The sequence below is a fragment of the Spinacia oleracea genome, chromosome 3 (genome assembly GCF_020520425.1).
Source record: "Spinacia oleracea cultivar Varoflay chromosome 3, BTI_SOV_V1, whole genome shotgun sequence".
Taxonomy (NCBI): Eukaryota; Viridiplantae; Streptophyta; class Magnoliopsida; order Caryophyllales; family Amaranthaceae; genus Spinacia; species Spinacia oleracea.
In genome coordinates, this window is record NC_079489.1 from 14,377,365 (window position 1) to 14,393,330 (window position 15,966).

At 32.4% G+C, this 15,966-nt stretch overlaps 1 long non-coding RNA gene across 1 annotated transcript; it reads right to left on the reverse strand.

Moving 5' to 3' along the window:
* Positions 1-9,011: 9,011 nt before the first annotated feature.
* On the reverse strand, positions 9,012-10,927 carry LOC130470670 (uncharacterized). The gene is made up of 3 exons (XR_008931390.1): positions 10,319-10,927; positions 9,868-9,929; positions 9,012-9,237 (listed from the first exon to the last, which is right to left on the reverse strand). It is a non-coding gene; the product is annotated as an uncharacterized lncRNA (long non-coding RNA).
* Between the last annotated feature and the right edge of the window lie 5,039 nt (positions 10,928-15,966).

Here is a 15,966-nt window from a genome sequence, read left to right on the forward strand (position 1 = left end):
ATTAAACACCTTTTTGTTACAAGCCGAATATCTTAAACGGAGTATAGCACATTCACAAATACATGATAAATAATCTTCAATACTTTCAAATGAGATACTTATACAAGTGGGTTCAATTCGATTACTACAACAAAAAGAAATACGTAGTACAACTTTAATTTCAGTACTTTCTCCATTTTTTACAAGTATAGAGTTGCAAATTTTGCACAAGTTCAATTATTTAAGCGAAATTGTGAAACGATAAAACTATTCTAAATTCACATTTCTTGAAAATAGAAACGTAGTAAAAAGATATTTGTTGAACATATAGAAACAATTCAGGAAATTACAAAAATCACCGATAACTTAGAATAAAAGTACGAGTTCATATTGTCACTATATAAAAAAAATTATGAAAAAGTGTAATTTATGGGATTTAGGGAATGAGAACATATCCTCCTCTCTGGATTATAGGAACTAGAATGTTCAACTAATAGATCGAATATATAAAAGTGTAAGGAGGAAAATAAAAGGGTTATTTCGGCTGTTTTTCCTGTTACTTATTAAGGTGTTACGTAGTATGATCTAAAAACACTACAAGAAATTGTACTATTAACGATGGAAATCTCGTCGCGAAAAGCCAATAATAATTGATTAACGACGAGATTTCCTGTCGCGAATTCGTCATAAAAGAGGGTCGTCGTTAATGGAAAATTCCGTCGTTAATCCGTCATAAAAGACATTTGCGACGGTTGTTCCCGTCTTTGTTTGGTTGTTATCCCCGTCGCAAAAGGCTTTTGCGACGGGATTTTTAACTCGTCGTTATTAGGTTGTCATAAAAGATATAGAATTTTTGTAGTGAAACATCGAGATATGTATTAAGGAATATAAAGAAATGACTCGTTACCCGTTTCAAAAATTGAAATTGAACCTCCTTTTTTTTTGTTGCACATGAGCAAGCAATACAGGTTACAATGGTGGTGAGGGGGATACAAACCAGAGACCTCGATCATATATATATAGTCCCTCAGTTTTAACAACTACACCAAAACCTTATTATTAATTAAACATTGATTTTGACGGTGAAAGAAATGCAATGCTAACACCACAAGAACTTTGTACGTAGAAGATGATCTAACTAGTTATTAAGAAGTTAACTTAAAGTTATTAATTATGGATTTAAATAAACTTTTAAGTCTATCTCTAAAAAGGTAATGCTAATATTGGTGTTTTGGGGTCATGTCTATCTTTTCATTCATATAGTCGTCGTTGGAGACAGACTCTAACTTTTCAGACAAATGATTGTTGTTCGATCATCTAATATTCCATTCAATAACTAGCTGTACACGCTTCCTTTTTAAATGCCCACCATTTTCCCAATTATTCCATTTTTAAGTTTTCCACCTTTCAATTTTCTACTTGATCATTTTGAAATTACTTCCGTTTGAAAATATGTTTTCCGAGATTACTATACGCATAAAATCTCTGATGTCAATATTAAAAGTATAACTATACTATGATAAAATATAACTATTTAATTAGAAAACATAACAAATTAATTGATTAGAAGGTAAAACTTAGTATTTGATTGTAAACCTACTATAATTAATTGCACATAATAACATAACTATTTAATCGAACATAATGAATAACTTTTTTATTAGAATTTATATTTTAAAAAAAATTATTTGATAAGAAAGTAAAACTATACATCCCTCAAAATAATAATAATAATAAAACCGTCTCCTATGAATTTTATTTGACATCATAACAACATTATTTACTCCGTTTTCTCTATAACTCATACCATGCATATTCCCTCTAGCTAGCTCATAGTACTACGTATGAGGAGTGTCCATTTTGACTCATGTCTCGACTTTGATTCTTGTATACTCGTATTTCAAACTATGTACTCTCCCGTCAAAAAAAAAAAAAAAAACTATGTACTCTAGTACGTAGTAGTACAATTGTATATACAAAGTAATTAAAAATAAGAAAGTAATGTTTTTTTTAAAAAAAATTCAATAAAAATCTACAATAATAATTTTTTCTTTTCATCTGGCTAAGTCGAAAATATGTAAATTAATCACCTCAAGTGTTTTTAGTCATTCATTATATTATGTAATATCAATAATTTGACTTCTCGAAGGAAGTAGGTGCAATTTCACAATGGAAATACGCAGTGTCTTGTTCACCTAGGCACCTCTAGCCTCTAGAGGGTCATAGTGGTGGAGATTAAAACCCGCGTATATAGCTATATTGAGATTTTTCTTTCTAAAATCAATTATTTTAAATAACTCCAAGATAATTATTACCCTGTAGTTCAGTAGTTCATTTGGTTTATAAACTGAAACGGTAACACCCTGTGTCTCGTTTTACTTGTCCTATTTAATAAAAAAGCTCTCATAAAATTTGGTCAAAGGGGTGACTAATTGAGGCTTGGGGAATATTAAACATGTGCGATGCACGATTTTTTCTTAATTTTAAAATTTGGTCATATTCTAAGTAGTAAAGAAGAGATGAAGAAGAAATAAAAATGAAAGAATGGGTCATGATGAGTTTCAAGTATGATAAAAAGCGGAAATTTCATGAAATACCCGCGAGTTTTACCATAATTCACCAAACGCCCATCAAGTTACAATAATTCATAAAATACCCCAAGTACCCCTTCATGACGTCATCATCCCTAATTAACATCTAATTAACCCACCCATTTACCCATTTTCCCTAATTAACCCATTTTTTTCCTAATTAACCCATCTTCGATCTTCCTCTCCCTTCTACTCCACCGCCTCTTTTTCCTCTCCCTTCTTCCGCCACCACCTCGCCATTGTCTTCTCCTCCGCCGTAATTCCTGCTGAACTAGACCCCGCCGTAGTCGTCGAGTCAACCTGCCGCAGCACCGCCAATAGTGGCGGAACGACGTTAAAATTGCTTCACGCGAACACCAATCGCAGTTCAACAATGGCGGCAAAACAACCTCCACCACCATTAAAGTTAAACTCAAGAAGCGGCATCACAGAATGCTCCAACACCCAATGATTTGCTTCAAAAAATCAGAGGCATATTCGATTTTAATCAGCCTCTTGCTTTCCATTTTCCTTAAATTGATGAACTAGATAGAAAACAGGAAAGAGAAAATAGGAAAGAGGGGGAAATATATTTAAGTTATTATCAAATTAATTTCAGTTGAAAGAATCAAGAATGCTTGAATTGAAGAAATAACATCAATTCAAACAGAAATTCGAAGAAGCAGCATGAAAGAATGCTCCGAACGAAGTTAATCCAAATGCAAGAAACTCACTAAATTGGGAGTACCCCCAAATTCGCCAAATTCAAATAGCACCCCAGAAATTTAATTTTCAGATTAACTCACTGAATTGAGAGTATCAAAGTGCGAGAAAGTGGAGGGAAAGCGTTCAACTCCAACACCTAGTGATTTGCTTAAAAAAATCAGCGAATTGTAACATCATAATCGAAACCCTAATTCCATTCTCCATAATTTCATTTCGAAAATTCCAGCTAAATCTTCTCCCTCATTTTTCATTTTGAATTATGTTTGAAGAGTTCAGTCGTTCGATTCTCGTAGATCTTTGCAATGGCCGAGCTTACTGCAAGAATTAAGAACTTACTAGTGGAATTGAATCTTGTTGTCGGTAGAGTTGTCAAGGGAGATGATGGATTTTTGAGGGAGATTTCGCAATTGTTGATGGCGTTGATGGCATTGTTGATGGAGATGGACAGGTGAGAAGGAGAAGAGAATGATAGTGAGCAAGGTGGGCAGCCATGAAAAAGCCCTCTCCCTCGCTGGATAATCAAAATCCGGTGGAATCCTTGAGGTGGGTGGTGGGTTAATGGAAGGAGGAAGGGGATAGATAAAAGAAAAAGAAACGGGTGGGTTAATGGGTGGATTAATGGGGAATTAAGTGGGTAATTAGGAATTAGGGGAGTTAATTGGGGATTAGGTGGGTAATTAGATCGTAATTGGTCGATTATGAGGATGATGACATCATGAAGGGGTATTTGGGGTATTAAGTCATTTGTAAGGGGTAATTTATGAATTATTGAAACTTGATGGGCGTTTGGTGAATTATGGCCTAACTCGGGGGTATTTCATGAAATTTCCATAAAAAAATTGTAAAATGGAAATTAAGATGTACTGTACATGTGAAAATAATAAAATTAATATCTTGGGGAAAAAGACAGAAAGGGGAAAATTTGGGAAGAGAGTGAGGGGAAAGCGCATAATGATTTCTATTTTTCAAAAAAAAAAAAGCCGAAAAATGTTCCATTAACGATGGAAAATTCCGTCGCTAAAGGCCAATAGTGACGAGATTTCCTGTTGCAAACTCGTTATAAAAAAGGGGTCGTCATTGGTTAAACCCGTCGTTACCCCGTCGTAAAAGGATTTTGCGACGTGATTTTTGGTCTGTCATTATTGAGTTGTCATTAATTAATGACTCAAATTCTGGTAGTGTTAAATGGCATGACACGTGACATCATGACATACACGGAATTCCAGTAGTATAGATATCTTTTATACCGCTCGGGTGTATATGTGTTGATTTATTGAATGTACGACTCTCTTTCTCTTCTCCTCATCATTTATTTTAGCTCTCACCTCTTCGATTCCCAGTCTAATATACAAATCAAGAATCAAACTTCTAAATCATTTGACGACAGGTTTGAGAAAATCAAGCTCGAACTTGTTGGGATCACACAAATTAAATAAGCTAGGGTAGCTTAATGTTTAATTTTATTATAGTAACTTTTATTGAGAATAAGGCTCGATTTTCTTCGATTTATTTTGTTTATTTTAAGTTATTTTTACTGAGTAATTATTATTTTACTGATTAATCATTCATTGATATTACTGAATTTTACTGATTAAAACTTATTTTTACTGAAATTAACATAGTTTTGATGAACTTAAATTATTTTTACTGAATATTATTTTTTAAGGTGAGTAGAAAATGGCCTTAAGGATAACTTTTGTAAATATAAGGTACCATAGTAACTTTTATGTCTAATAAGTTGTGCCATACAATTGGTATCCCACGAAAAAGACAAAATTTCATCGGTATAAATCGGGGCATGCAAAAGCTTTTCCTTCGTTTTTAATGTGAAGACAACATAGTAGTAGTCCATTTGGAATGTTTATAGATCCCAAATCAAAGTGCATAAGTTGGTATTCCACGAAAAAAAACAAAAAAAAACTCATTGGTACGTAGTGAATTGTGATATTCTTTCCCAATTTTGCTAAATAAAAGATCATTGAAGTATATAGTTTTCTGTTGCAATAAATAGAGTGTATTCTCTCATTAGTCGTTAGAGATTGAATTGTATACTCCTCGACATATATAATAAACCATGCATGCACGATATTGGAAAATGTTTATTCCCCTTGAGAAAAGACATGCATTTAGGTCAATCCACTGTGGGAATTAGATCCTTTCTACTCCCATATAAGTGTATAGGTATATAAGTGGAAAATGTCGTAAAATTTCTGATAGGATACTAAGGGTATACTCGAAATTGTATACGAATACAATATATATACGGCAATTTTTGTGTAAGGTTGAACTAATTGGTTCCACTGGTTAACTAATTAGTTCCAGTGAGTAACTAATTGGTTTCAGTGCAAAACTAATTAGTTTTAGTCCTTAACTAATTGATTCCATTGCTTAACTTATATGACACCAAGATGGTCTTTTGTGTAAGACCGCCTTATATAAAAGTTTGTAATATTTATATGCGAAACATATAAGAATTAGCTCGTACCATTATTATTAAGTAAGTCGTATCATTATATTCAATACTCTATCCTTCGAATTCGTTGAAATTTACTACGAGAGTACTCTTTAATTTTAATACTCTGTTCGTTTCAAAATAATAGTACTCAGTATAAGATTCATTGTCACAACTCATGAGCCCATAGTAAAAGAAGGGCGGCCGTGGTAGACCTAAATGGTGAAGGACTTTGGGTAAAGCAACATGTACCATGCAGTTGGAACAGAAAGACTAGTTGTCTCCTATTCTCCTTGATTTTAATTTTAAGACCATTAATATAATTGGTCCCACGATATAATTACAGAATTTAAAATTAGTGAGTGAAGGATGCTGAAAAATATATCAAGACATATAAATATACAATATACTATTCTATTAGGAGACCGTGATTAAACAAGGCCTACAACAAATGTGCCAAAATATTGTCAAATCTATCAATTTTAATAATTATCTAAGTACACAAAATATGAATTTCAAATTGCACTAGACAATTTATATCAAATCATACCGACATCCTTCTCTTTTTGTGGAGGGATAGGTCCATAAATAACTAATTAATTAATTATGATTTATAATTATCTCGTTTATTATTGGTTGGCCAGGTAATTAGCCTACAAAATGTTTTTTCTAAGAATTTACTCATAGAGTCTTGGTAATTTTAGCCTACAAAATGGATCAATTACATAATCTTGAACATCACCAAAAAGCGAGTGAATATGTTTAAAGACTATATATATATAGATGGATTCTTTTGGATCAAAACACATGTATTTGTCCCCTTACTAAAGTGAGAACAACTTGTATCCGTACCCCCTTTTTCTCTAATTTGATTTGATATACATTATGAAGGGATATATGCATGATCATAACCTAGCTTGTTTTTTATAGAATGCGCTAAAGAGCATAACACAACTGGCAAATTTTTTTGGGTAAGAAAAACGACCCTCTTAGATCTATGTGTTACGTGTCACGATACGGAATATCGAGAAATATATGCGTTAGTGATTCGTATGATACTCTATAAGGAATCAAATGTTATAGAAAAAAAAAACTCATAACACTTCATTTTGATTGGAATATGTCACACTTAATTAAATTCTTCCTATAAAAAAGAATATCTTAAATTCAATTTGATCTTCAAAATACTATTACAAGTACATTTCAACATTATTAATGATGTAAAAACTGTTGAGAATATTCACAATAGCTGGAGATTATCAGTAATTGCTATACGGTTGCCATCAACTTTCTTTTCTTGTGTCTTTTTATTCTTTTGGGGCATTATAACACGTATTTTCATTCAAAATTAATTATACAAAAATTTCTAAATCTTTTTATATGGTGGATAATCGAATCCTTGAATTTTTTTGAAAAAGGGGACATTAAAATGATGATGAGTGGGAATAATTTTAATATTTTCCCAATTAAGTCAAAAAGTAAGATCCTATAAAAAATTAAAATGTGATCCTTTTTTTTATAAGCAATAGATTTGGATAATCAAAATAATTATAATTAATGAACATTAGGGAAAATATAAGTGGTGCTTTTCTCTCATGCATACTCTTTGCAATTACGTCCAATATGGTTTTATGCTCAATTCAGCTTATCAAGTTTAGATAATATCGTGTCGGCTTCATGGTCTTCAATAGAACATTATATTTCAGGTGCAATAATGATTACTACATTTCCTGTGACTTACTTACTAGTGTGTTCTGTTCACCCGATTTTCACTTATTTAGACTTATATTAATTAGTTAAGAATTGTGCTTGAGAAACTTAACCCTTATTTTTTATACACTTAATTATATGAACTCATTTTTCTTTGAAATAAGTGAAAAACAAGTGACATGCATAACACGTATAGGATACTGATACAAATTAAAAGAGTCTTCTGTGAATATGGAGAAATAAAAGAATAGAAAACAACGTTAGTAGTTACGGAGTATTAGTTAGTGATGCCATGTATATACACTTTAATTTGTAGAAAAATAATTGCGCGATTTGTGTACTATAAATAGTATTCTAATTGTGCCAAGCCTTAAATTTGTTAATTTTGTGATCCACCGTCACTCCTTCGACTCCGGCATGTTGACACACTTTCTATGGTTTAATATATAGGATACGTACGGCTACCCTATCACTTCTAATACGAAGTACTACTAGTACTTCTTTTATTTGAACTTTTTTGTTTGATTTTTCTAATAACCCTACTTTTAAGCTTAAATAATGATATTATCAATTTATCATAGACAATTTCATAGTGTTGGATATGGTTCTTTAAGTGTGTACGGATTATTAAAAGGTTTTCTCACTACAAGAAAGTATATTATTAACGACGGGAAATCCTGTTGCTAATGGTCAATAATCGTTGACTAATGACGGGATTTCCTGTCGCGAACTCATCATAAAAGGGGGTCGTCGTTAATGGAAATCCCGTCGTTAACCCGTCGTAAAAGACATTTACGACGGTTATTTCTATCTTTGTTTGGTTGTTAGCCCCGCCACAAAAGAATTTTGCTACGAGATTTTTGACCCGTCGTAATTAGGTTGTCATTAAAGATACAAATTCTTGTATTGTTTTATTGGAATTTTGCATGTTGTTTCTACTTTCTTTTTAATACTAGCAGTTATTATTACTATTATTATTATTGGAATTATTATTGGAATTCAATCCAGTGCATTTTCATTAATTGCTTCAAATGAATTAGTTAAACTAGATTAGATAAGATTAAGGCTGTGTTATATTCACCTGATTTCCACTTATTTTTCCTGAACTTATCTGAACTTAACTTAACTTATCTGAACTTATCTTGACTTAATAGAACTTATCAAAACTTATTTTAGTTATAAATTGTACTTGCCCAACCCTTATTTTTCCTGAACTTATCTTATCTGAACTTAACTGAACTTATATGAACTTAATTTTCCTAAAATAAGCGGAAATAAGGTGAACAAAACATGGCCTAAGTTATCATATTTTTATAATAGATTAGATTATTCTTATCGTCATACATCAGTATTTCACTATCTTGATTATTAACCACGGGGAAAATATCCACAAAGAGTTTTGTAACACCCCCGACTTCTAAACATCATTAATTAGGTTAATTATATTTAATTAGCAGCGGAAATCCTAATTTAGTCGGAGCGTCACTTGCCGTATCTCCCTCGTGGGAAATACAAGGCGACATAACCTTTTTACATTTACTGACTACTGTTGAGTAACAGTAATTATACTTCACTTCGATTAATCCTTTAAAAATTACATTGAAATCTAAGTAACCTTAATAAATATTTCTAACACGTTTAAACATTAATTTGAAGATCTAACTCAAATCGTGAAATCAAACTTAGAGTTTAATTAATACATCCCTTTATTACTAATGACATAGTTATCTTTACTAAACATCGATCGTGAATTTGATGGTTGCATCCTCACTCTAAGGCATCCCATGATCTTCTTCGTACCTAAAACAAAAGCAACATCGTGAGCCGAGGCCCAGTAACATACTACCCTAACAGCGTAAACTCATTTCAATTCATTTTATTTAATTTGCAATCAGGGAGAATAGAACATAGTAAAACATTGTCATAAATGCAATAAAACATCATTTATAACTTGATACTTTGATAGTTCCCATTATCTTTCATAAAACCTTCTTTTTACTTGGTAACTGACAAGTTAGCCTTGCGGGACGTCTCCCACCTTGCGATAGTCCTCAAGGAGCACTCTCCCTTGTTGGACATACGCCCGTACCTAAATAGTTTCTTTTTTTAGCTTGCGGTAACCCTCGAGGAGCACTCTCCCTTGTTGGGTGTCCCGCGGTACGGCGGTACGTGCACGACCTAGAAATAGTAACCCCACTAACTGCCAGAACCGGTTACACTTTTATTTATCATGTTTCGTATCTTATTCGTAACTCATCATTCTTATAAAATCATTCATAAGCACATTTGAATATCATCATGCATAAAACACACTTTATAAATACATTTCATATCCCACAATCCAATAAAAACATATCATTATAAACACATTTCATAATCTCATAAAACACATTTCATAAGGGGATCGTGGGTGTTAGCAATAGATGTTACCTCAACCGTAGTTTATACTTCATGTTCGATGGATCGTTCTTCCTGAACTCCGAGTCCAATTTCTTTCAAAATATTAAATAATTGAATTAGTTATTAATATGGTAATAATTTAACTTAGAAATTTCGAATAACGAATTTTCTAAAAAAATAAAGTTAGAGATATATAAATTCATAGTTTTAATGAAAATATAATTAAACACCAATTTTAGTAATATATAATTTATGGAAATTTCAATCGAAGTATATATAAATTCTAAATCAATTACACAAGATTTATTTAATTATGTCCTTGATAAATTTAGTACGGTAATTTATTTTTCTTAAACTCGATAATCAAATTTATTTATTTCCTGAAAATAATAACAATTCATTAGTAAATAATTTATATCATAAAATTTATTAAAACATGAATATTAAGGAATTGAAAATCTGAAATTCATGTTTGTCTTACCCAAAGACCAATTGATTGGCCCAACTTAAATATGGAGGAGTAAAAGAGGTTTCAATTTCAGAAACAAAGTTTCTGAAATTGAGCAGCAAGGGGAGCAGGGCACGAACGAAGCAGGGCACGACCAGGAGGAACACGGGGAGGAGGAAGAGAGGAGGGAGGCTGGGGGCTCAGCCTGGGCGGTGAAACCGCGCCGAGAGGCGACAGTGATGGTGGTTTGAGGCGGCAGAAACAGGCGAGGGAAGGGGGAGAGGGGCGCGAACAGGGGAGAAATCAGGGGAGGAGAGGGGTGATGGTGACCGGAGGTTTGGGCGGAGGTTCTGGGCGGACTGGGAGGCGGCGCAACAGGGAAGCGCCGGAGAGACGGTGGTGGTGGTGGTGGTGTGATTGTGGTGGCTGCAGCAGGGGAACGAAAAGAGGGAGGCAGGGGAAGGGGGTTGCGAAACAGGGGAGGAGCAAGGGTGGTGTTTCTCGGTTGGTTCTGGGAGGAGGGTGAGGCGGTGATTGGTTTGGTGCGGGTGCGGGTGGCTGGGAATGATGGAGGAAGCAGGTGGTCGTGGTGGTAAACGGTGGTGGTTGATGGTGGTGGTTCGACAGAGGAGAGAAAAAGAAGTGGAATTGGTCTCTTGTTTTTGCAATTAAAAATTCTGAAATTGTTGAATTTGTAAAGGATTGAAGTGGAAGAAGCAAACTTGATTTTTGTTTTGAATGGAGACTGAAATGAGGGAAGAAGGAAGGAAGGAAATTTCCTCCTTACTTTGTACGTGGGGAGCAAGGAAGAGAAGAAAGGAAATGGAATCTTGGTACTCCAAGGGCATTTTCGTAATTTCACATGGTTGACTAAAATTCAGAAATTGTGTTTCTATTTTCGGAAATTACTAAAAATAGAAATGTTTAATTAAAACAAAGTCTCGTGAAATATATCGTTAACGAAAAATAAATAAATTTTCGTTTATAAATTTATCGTTTAAAATAAATCGTAAAAACGTTTAAAATAACGAAAATTTTAAATTATTTCTAATAATTAAAACGAAATTATGTTAATAAAATATTATTAATTTTAATAAATCGAGTTTAAAAATTTCGGGGTATTACAAGTTTACTGGAAGACTCCTAGTACTGTATGTCTGTATCACCGATTCTTAAATAGACTTGGTCCACACTAAATATGTTGTGGATCATGCCTAAAATAAGGTCAACAACTTGTTCCTAATTTAGTTTCGCTTGTTTATTTGGATAATTATGAAAAAAAATATCAAATTGGTGCCGTCAATTCATGTTGTTCTTGAATAGTGTGATTTTAAGTTACGATTCACTTTTAAAAACACAAGGTTATTATAATTTTAGTGTTTAGTTTATTATAGTCATCATATGAACAACTAAGACCCCTACGTATATGGAAAAGGTGCTAGAGAAAATTATTGGTCTTGTGGTCCACACTAATATTATTGTGAACCAGGTACATGCAAGTATTATCCTTATTGCATTCAACCCTATGGGTATGTTTGGAGTGGGGCTTCTGGGGGTGGATTAGGGGGTAATAAAATTCAAACCTACCTTAATAAAAAAAAAAATTAAAGTAAATTGAAGTGGTTGCAAAGAGTGTGATGTACTGAAGAAGTGCTGATATGATGAGAAGTGGTGGTGTTGTGAGGAAAAGGAGGAAGGGCGAATCTATTACTCCAAAATAAAGGAAATTAACCCGGTAATGAGGGTTCCCCCTTTTCTTTCCTTCTTAAAAACATTAGCTTATTATCTTTATCACCACTCCATCCCTTTGTCATCACCTCCAATGACATTAATTTTTCTTAGTTTGATTTTTATTACTAATGCACTACCCTCAATCCAAACATGCCGTATGTGTTAATTATTGGTGGTGTAGCAAGTGGCCATACATGGAACTAAGCGTACACTCTTTGTATCTATTATCTCATAGAACGATTGTACCACATCAACTAACAAATCCTCTTAGTAAGCAAAAACAAAAGTTACCTATGCACACTGATTTGAGACTACAAAAATGCCCAATGAAATGTGTTTTGATATTATCCGGCCCAAAAAGACTCGATAAGACAACGAGAAAATAAGCCCAAACTACAAAACTAGATTTTCATTTTTAGGGGAAACTAATTCGGAGTATTAGGCATTGCAAATCCTTTGTACTCCTTCCGTTTTTTAGGAGTCATAATTACTTTCGGCCGTATTTATTAGGAGTTATAATTTTATTTTTGTTAACTTTTATACCCACTCACCAATTGTTTATAATTTTTTTACTTTTCTATAAACCCACTTGAATCATAAATAACTTTTACACCCCACTTGTATTTTTATACTCCGTATTTCGTTATTGTCAACTACCCCACTTGCATAATTTTTATATCAAACTAGTGTTGAAGCTCGTGCGATGCACGAGTTTTTCAATGTGTTATTAATATTTAAAATGTTTATGTAGAGCAACATCAGCACCAAGTCTTAAGACTTAAAATTTTGAAAAACTAAGACTCAACTTAAGACTCAATGTGTGAGTTAAATAATTAAAAACTTAAGATATTGTTTATTTTAGATGTTTTAAATGAGTTTGAGGGGTGAAGATCTAAATTTGGATGAGTTTGGAGAAGTCTTTACAAAATTTAATTAATTAAATATTAGTGGAAAGCTGACATGGCATATGAGAAAAGTCTTAAGATAACATTCCATTGATGTTGCTCTTAGCCATTCATAGGAAAACCGAGTTATGAAATTGTTAGTTCAATAATGGTAAAACTCGAGTTAGTTATTCATGTATTCTGTTTAATGCAAGTAGAATTCTAATGTAAATAAAATTCTATTACAAATTTCTTTCGTGGTTGCAAATTCAAGCTAATTATATAAATCCTATTCGTAAACTAATTAGACTCGTAATCACTTTTCAATTCCTTTACGCCCTAAGATAGAAATTGGGAAGTTATGGTCCTTAACTACTTATGGACTTGGCCTATATACTTGGCCCACGTGAGAAACCTAATGCTACCCAAAGTCAACAAACCCACACCCACGTGGCCCAATGCTTGGTGTCTTTGGGTTTTGGTTTTGGGGTTTAAGTTTATTCTATCACGAATATGCATATCTATGTAATTGTATAGAATGATTACGAATATGCGTATGTTGTTCTATCTATTCTTCTTCTTTGATTATTCTATTCACTCCCTATGATATTTTGCATTTGAGAAAACTCACTATTGTAATTCTATCTTATTTATTTATTATTTAAAAGGGGATAATTGTATCTTTTTCCGTGTTCTATCTAATTTTCTTCTTTGACTATTATATCCACTCCATATGGTATTTATCTATTTATCTTTTTTGATTATTCTATCCACCCCATTTATGGTATTTTGCATTTGAAAAAACTCAATCTTGTAATCCTATCTTATTTTTTAAAAGGGGATAATTGTATTTTTTTCTGTGTTTATTCTATTTTTCTTCTTTGACTATTCTATCCACTCCATATGTTAATCGTATCTATTTTTATTGTAATTTGAACCTTTAGAATACTCGCTATTGTAACTTGTACTCTTACGTAATTTGAACTTTTTGTAATTGGTTAAACCTTATGGATATACATGCACACAAAAGTGAAAAAAAATAAACAATTAAAACTATGTGTTTTGGTATCATGTTAAAAAGAAAATTAAAGAACACACCTAGCTATGGAGTATTGGAGTACGTATCTCATTCCTACAAATAAAACCTGCAAAAATCAATACAATATATAATCGACCGAGTATAGTTAGTGAACATATTATAGTTAGTAATATAAAAGAAATGAAAGATTAGATGGAAGTCTCAAAGGACTATATAAACCAACATACATAATTAAATTATATAAACAAACAAAAGAGATGATGTTGTTAATCAACTATACATTTATATATCATCTTGTTAATTTGATACAAAGTACAATCCCGTTAAATAGCCTTTTGTAAAATTATGTTGGAGCTTTGGAGGTGTAGGTTGATACACACCACTGCTTTTAAGCAATACGTGATAAACCAGTACTATATTTCTCTCAAAACTCTATCTATCGATTTTTTTATCTTAAAATATTATGAAATAAATTTTATCTTTTTACCATATTTATCTATTTACTATTTTTTGAAAAAATAATTGATATTCGATTTTATGACTGGACTTTCTTACGTGGCGCTCCGAAATCTCTTTAAAAAACTCCCCTTTATATATATATATATATTAGATTCAACTATAATTCCTTAGTACTTGTATGTGCCGGTCAACATGTGACTCCTAAAAAAATAAAATACCGAGGGAGTATCTTTGATAGTGCAATTATGCAACCTTAAAAATAAACATCGTTAGAGGGAGTTGGTGTGGAACTCTCCTTGTGATTTAAAGTATCATGTTGCGTTATGATTGAAAGTGACGCAAATGTTGACCTATGCAGTTAGGCTGGCTGACTAACTTAAGATACGTGTATTTTCATTATATACCTTCTTTTTAAATCTTAAAAACTTATGCAACTTTAAAATAGTTTCAAGTGTATACACATCGATCTTCAAGTCCCTTTAATCCTTGCTCTAATTTCATTAGATTATGTGAATATTATGATACGGCTTACTCATAATACAGGTACTTGATATTTATATATATAATAATAACGTATAATAGTACAATCACGAGTATATCCTTAGTATCCTCTATTACACCCAGCCCCGATCCTGACATTTTGAGGGCCCTAGCAAAAATAAAAGGTCAGCGCCCCTTCCGAAATGATACATCTTTAACTGAAAAATATCATAATTTTTTTGGTCAATCCATTATATGGTTGAATTCAAATCAATAAAAAAATTACTATATCTCATTTCCAGGATCCTAAAATTCATAATCCTACTCTAGTCGATCTCTTGAAATATTTCAATAAAATAAATACTTACTTAATTACAAGATAACTAATACGGAGTATGCATAAAGATATTTTTTTTTATTTTAAAATAAAGGTTCATTTTGGACATATAAAAGTATCAGTTTGTCATCATTAAAATTTAATATCTATTTTAAAACTTATAGACCCATACTCCATCAAATAAGCATTTTTTTCGCCCACATATAGTTATATCAATTAGAACTGAGTACTAAAAGTCAAATACTACGTACATAAACTCAACGTAAAACTAAATTATCTTGTAAAGAATTAAATGACAGAGCTAATACAAATAAAGGGTTTAAATAATTGAGACACTATATGTACAAAGTATTATAAATGAGAAAATTAGTTTCTAAAAGATAAATTTAAATAAAAAAATTACAGTACAAGCTAACAAACACAAAAATATTGACAAAGTTAAAAAAAAAAAAGTGTTGAACGAATAAAGGAAGATGGAAGTCAACAAGAAAACGAGAGAACGAATACAAAAATAATAAAGTCGTGAGTAGAGTCGAACACTAGATGTATGGCAGATATCAAAGCTTTAACACCTACTTTCTACCAACGAGTCAAGGAAATGACATGTGCATTTAATGTGTTGTTTATTACTAGTATTAATTTACTGGACAAACTATTATTTTGGGCCCCCTTCCGCCTTGGGCCCTAGGCGGTCGCACCCCTCGCCTACCCCCTAGGGCCAGGCCTAATTACACCACCTCAATCTGTGCAG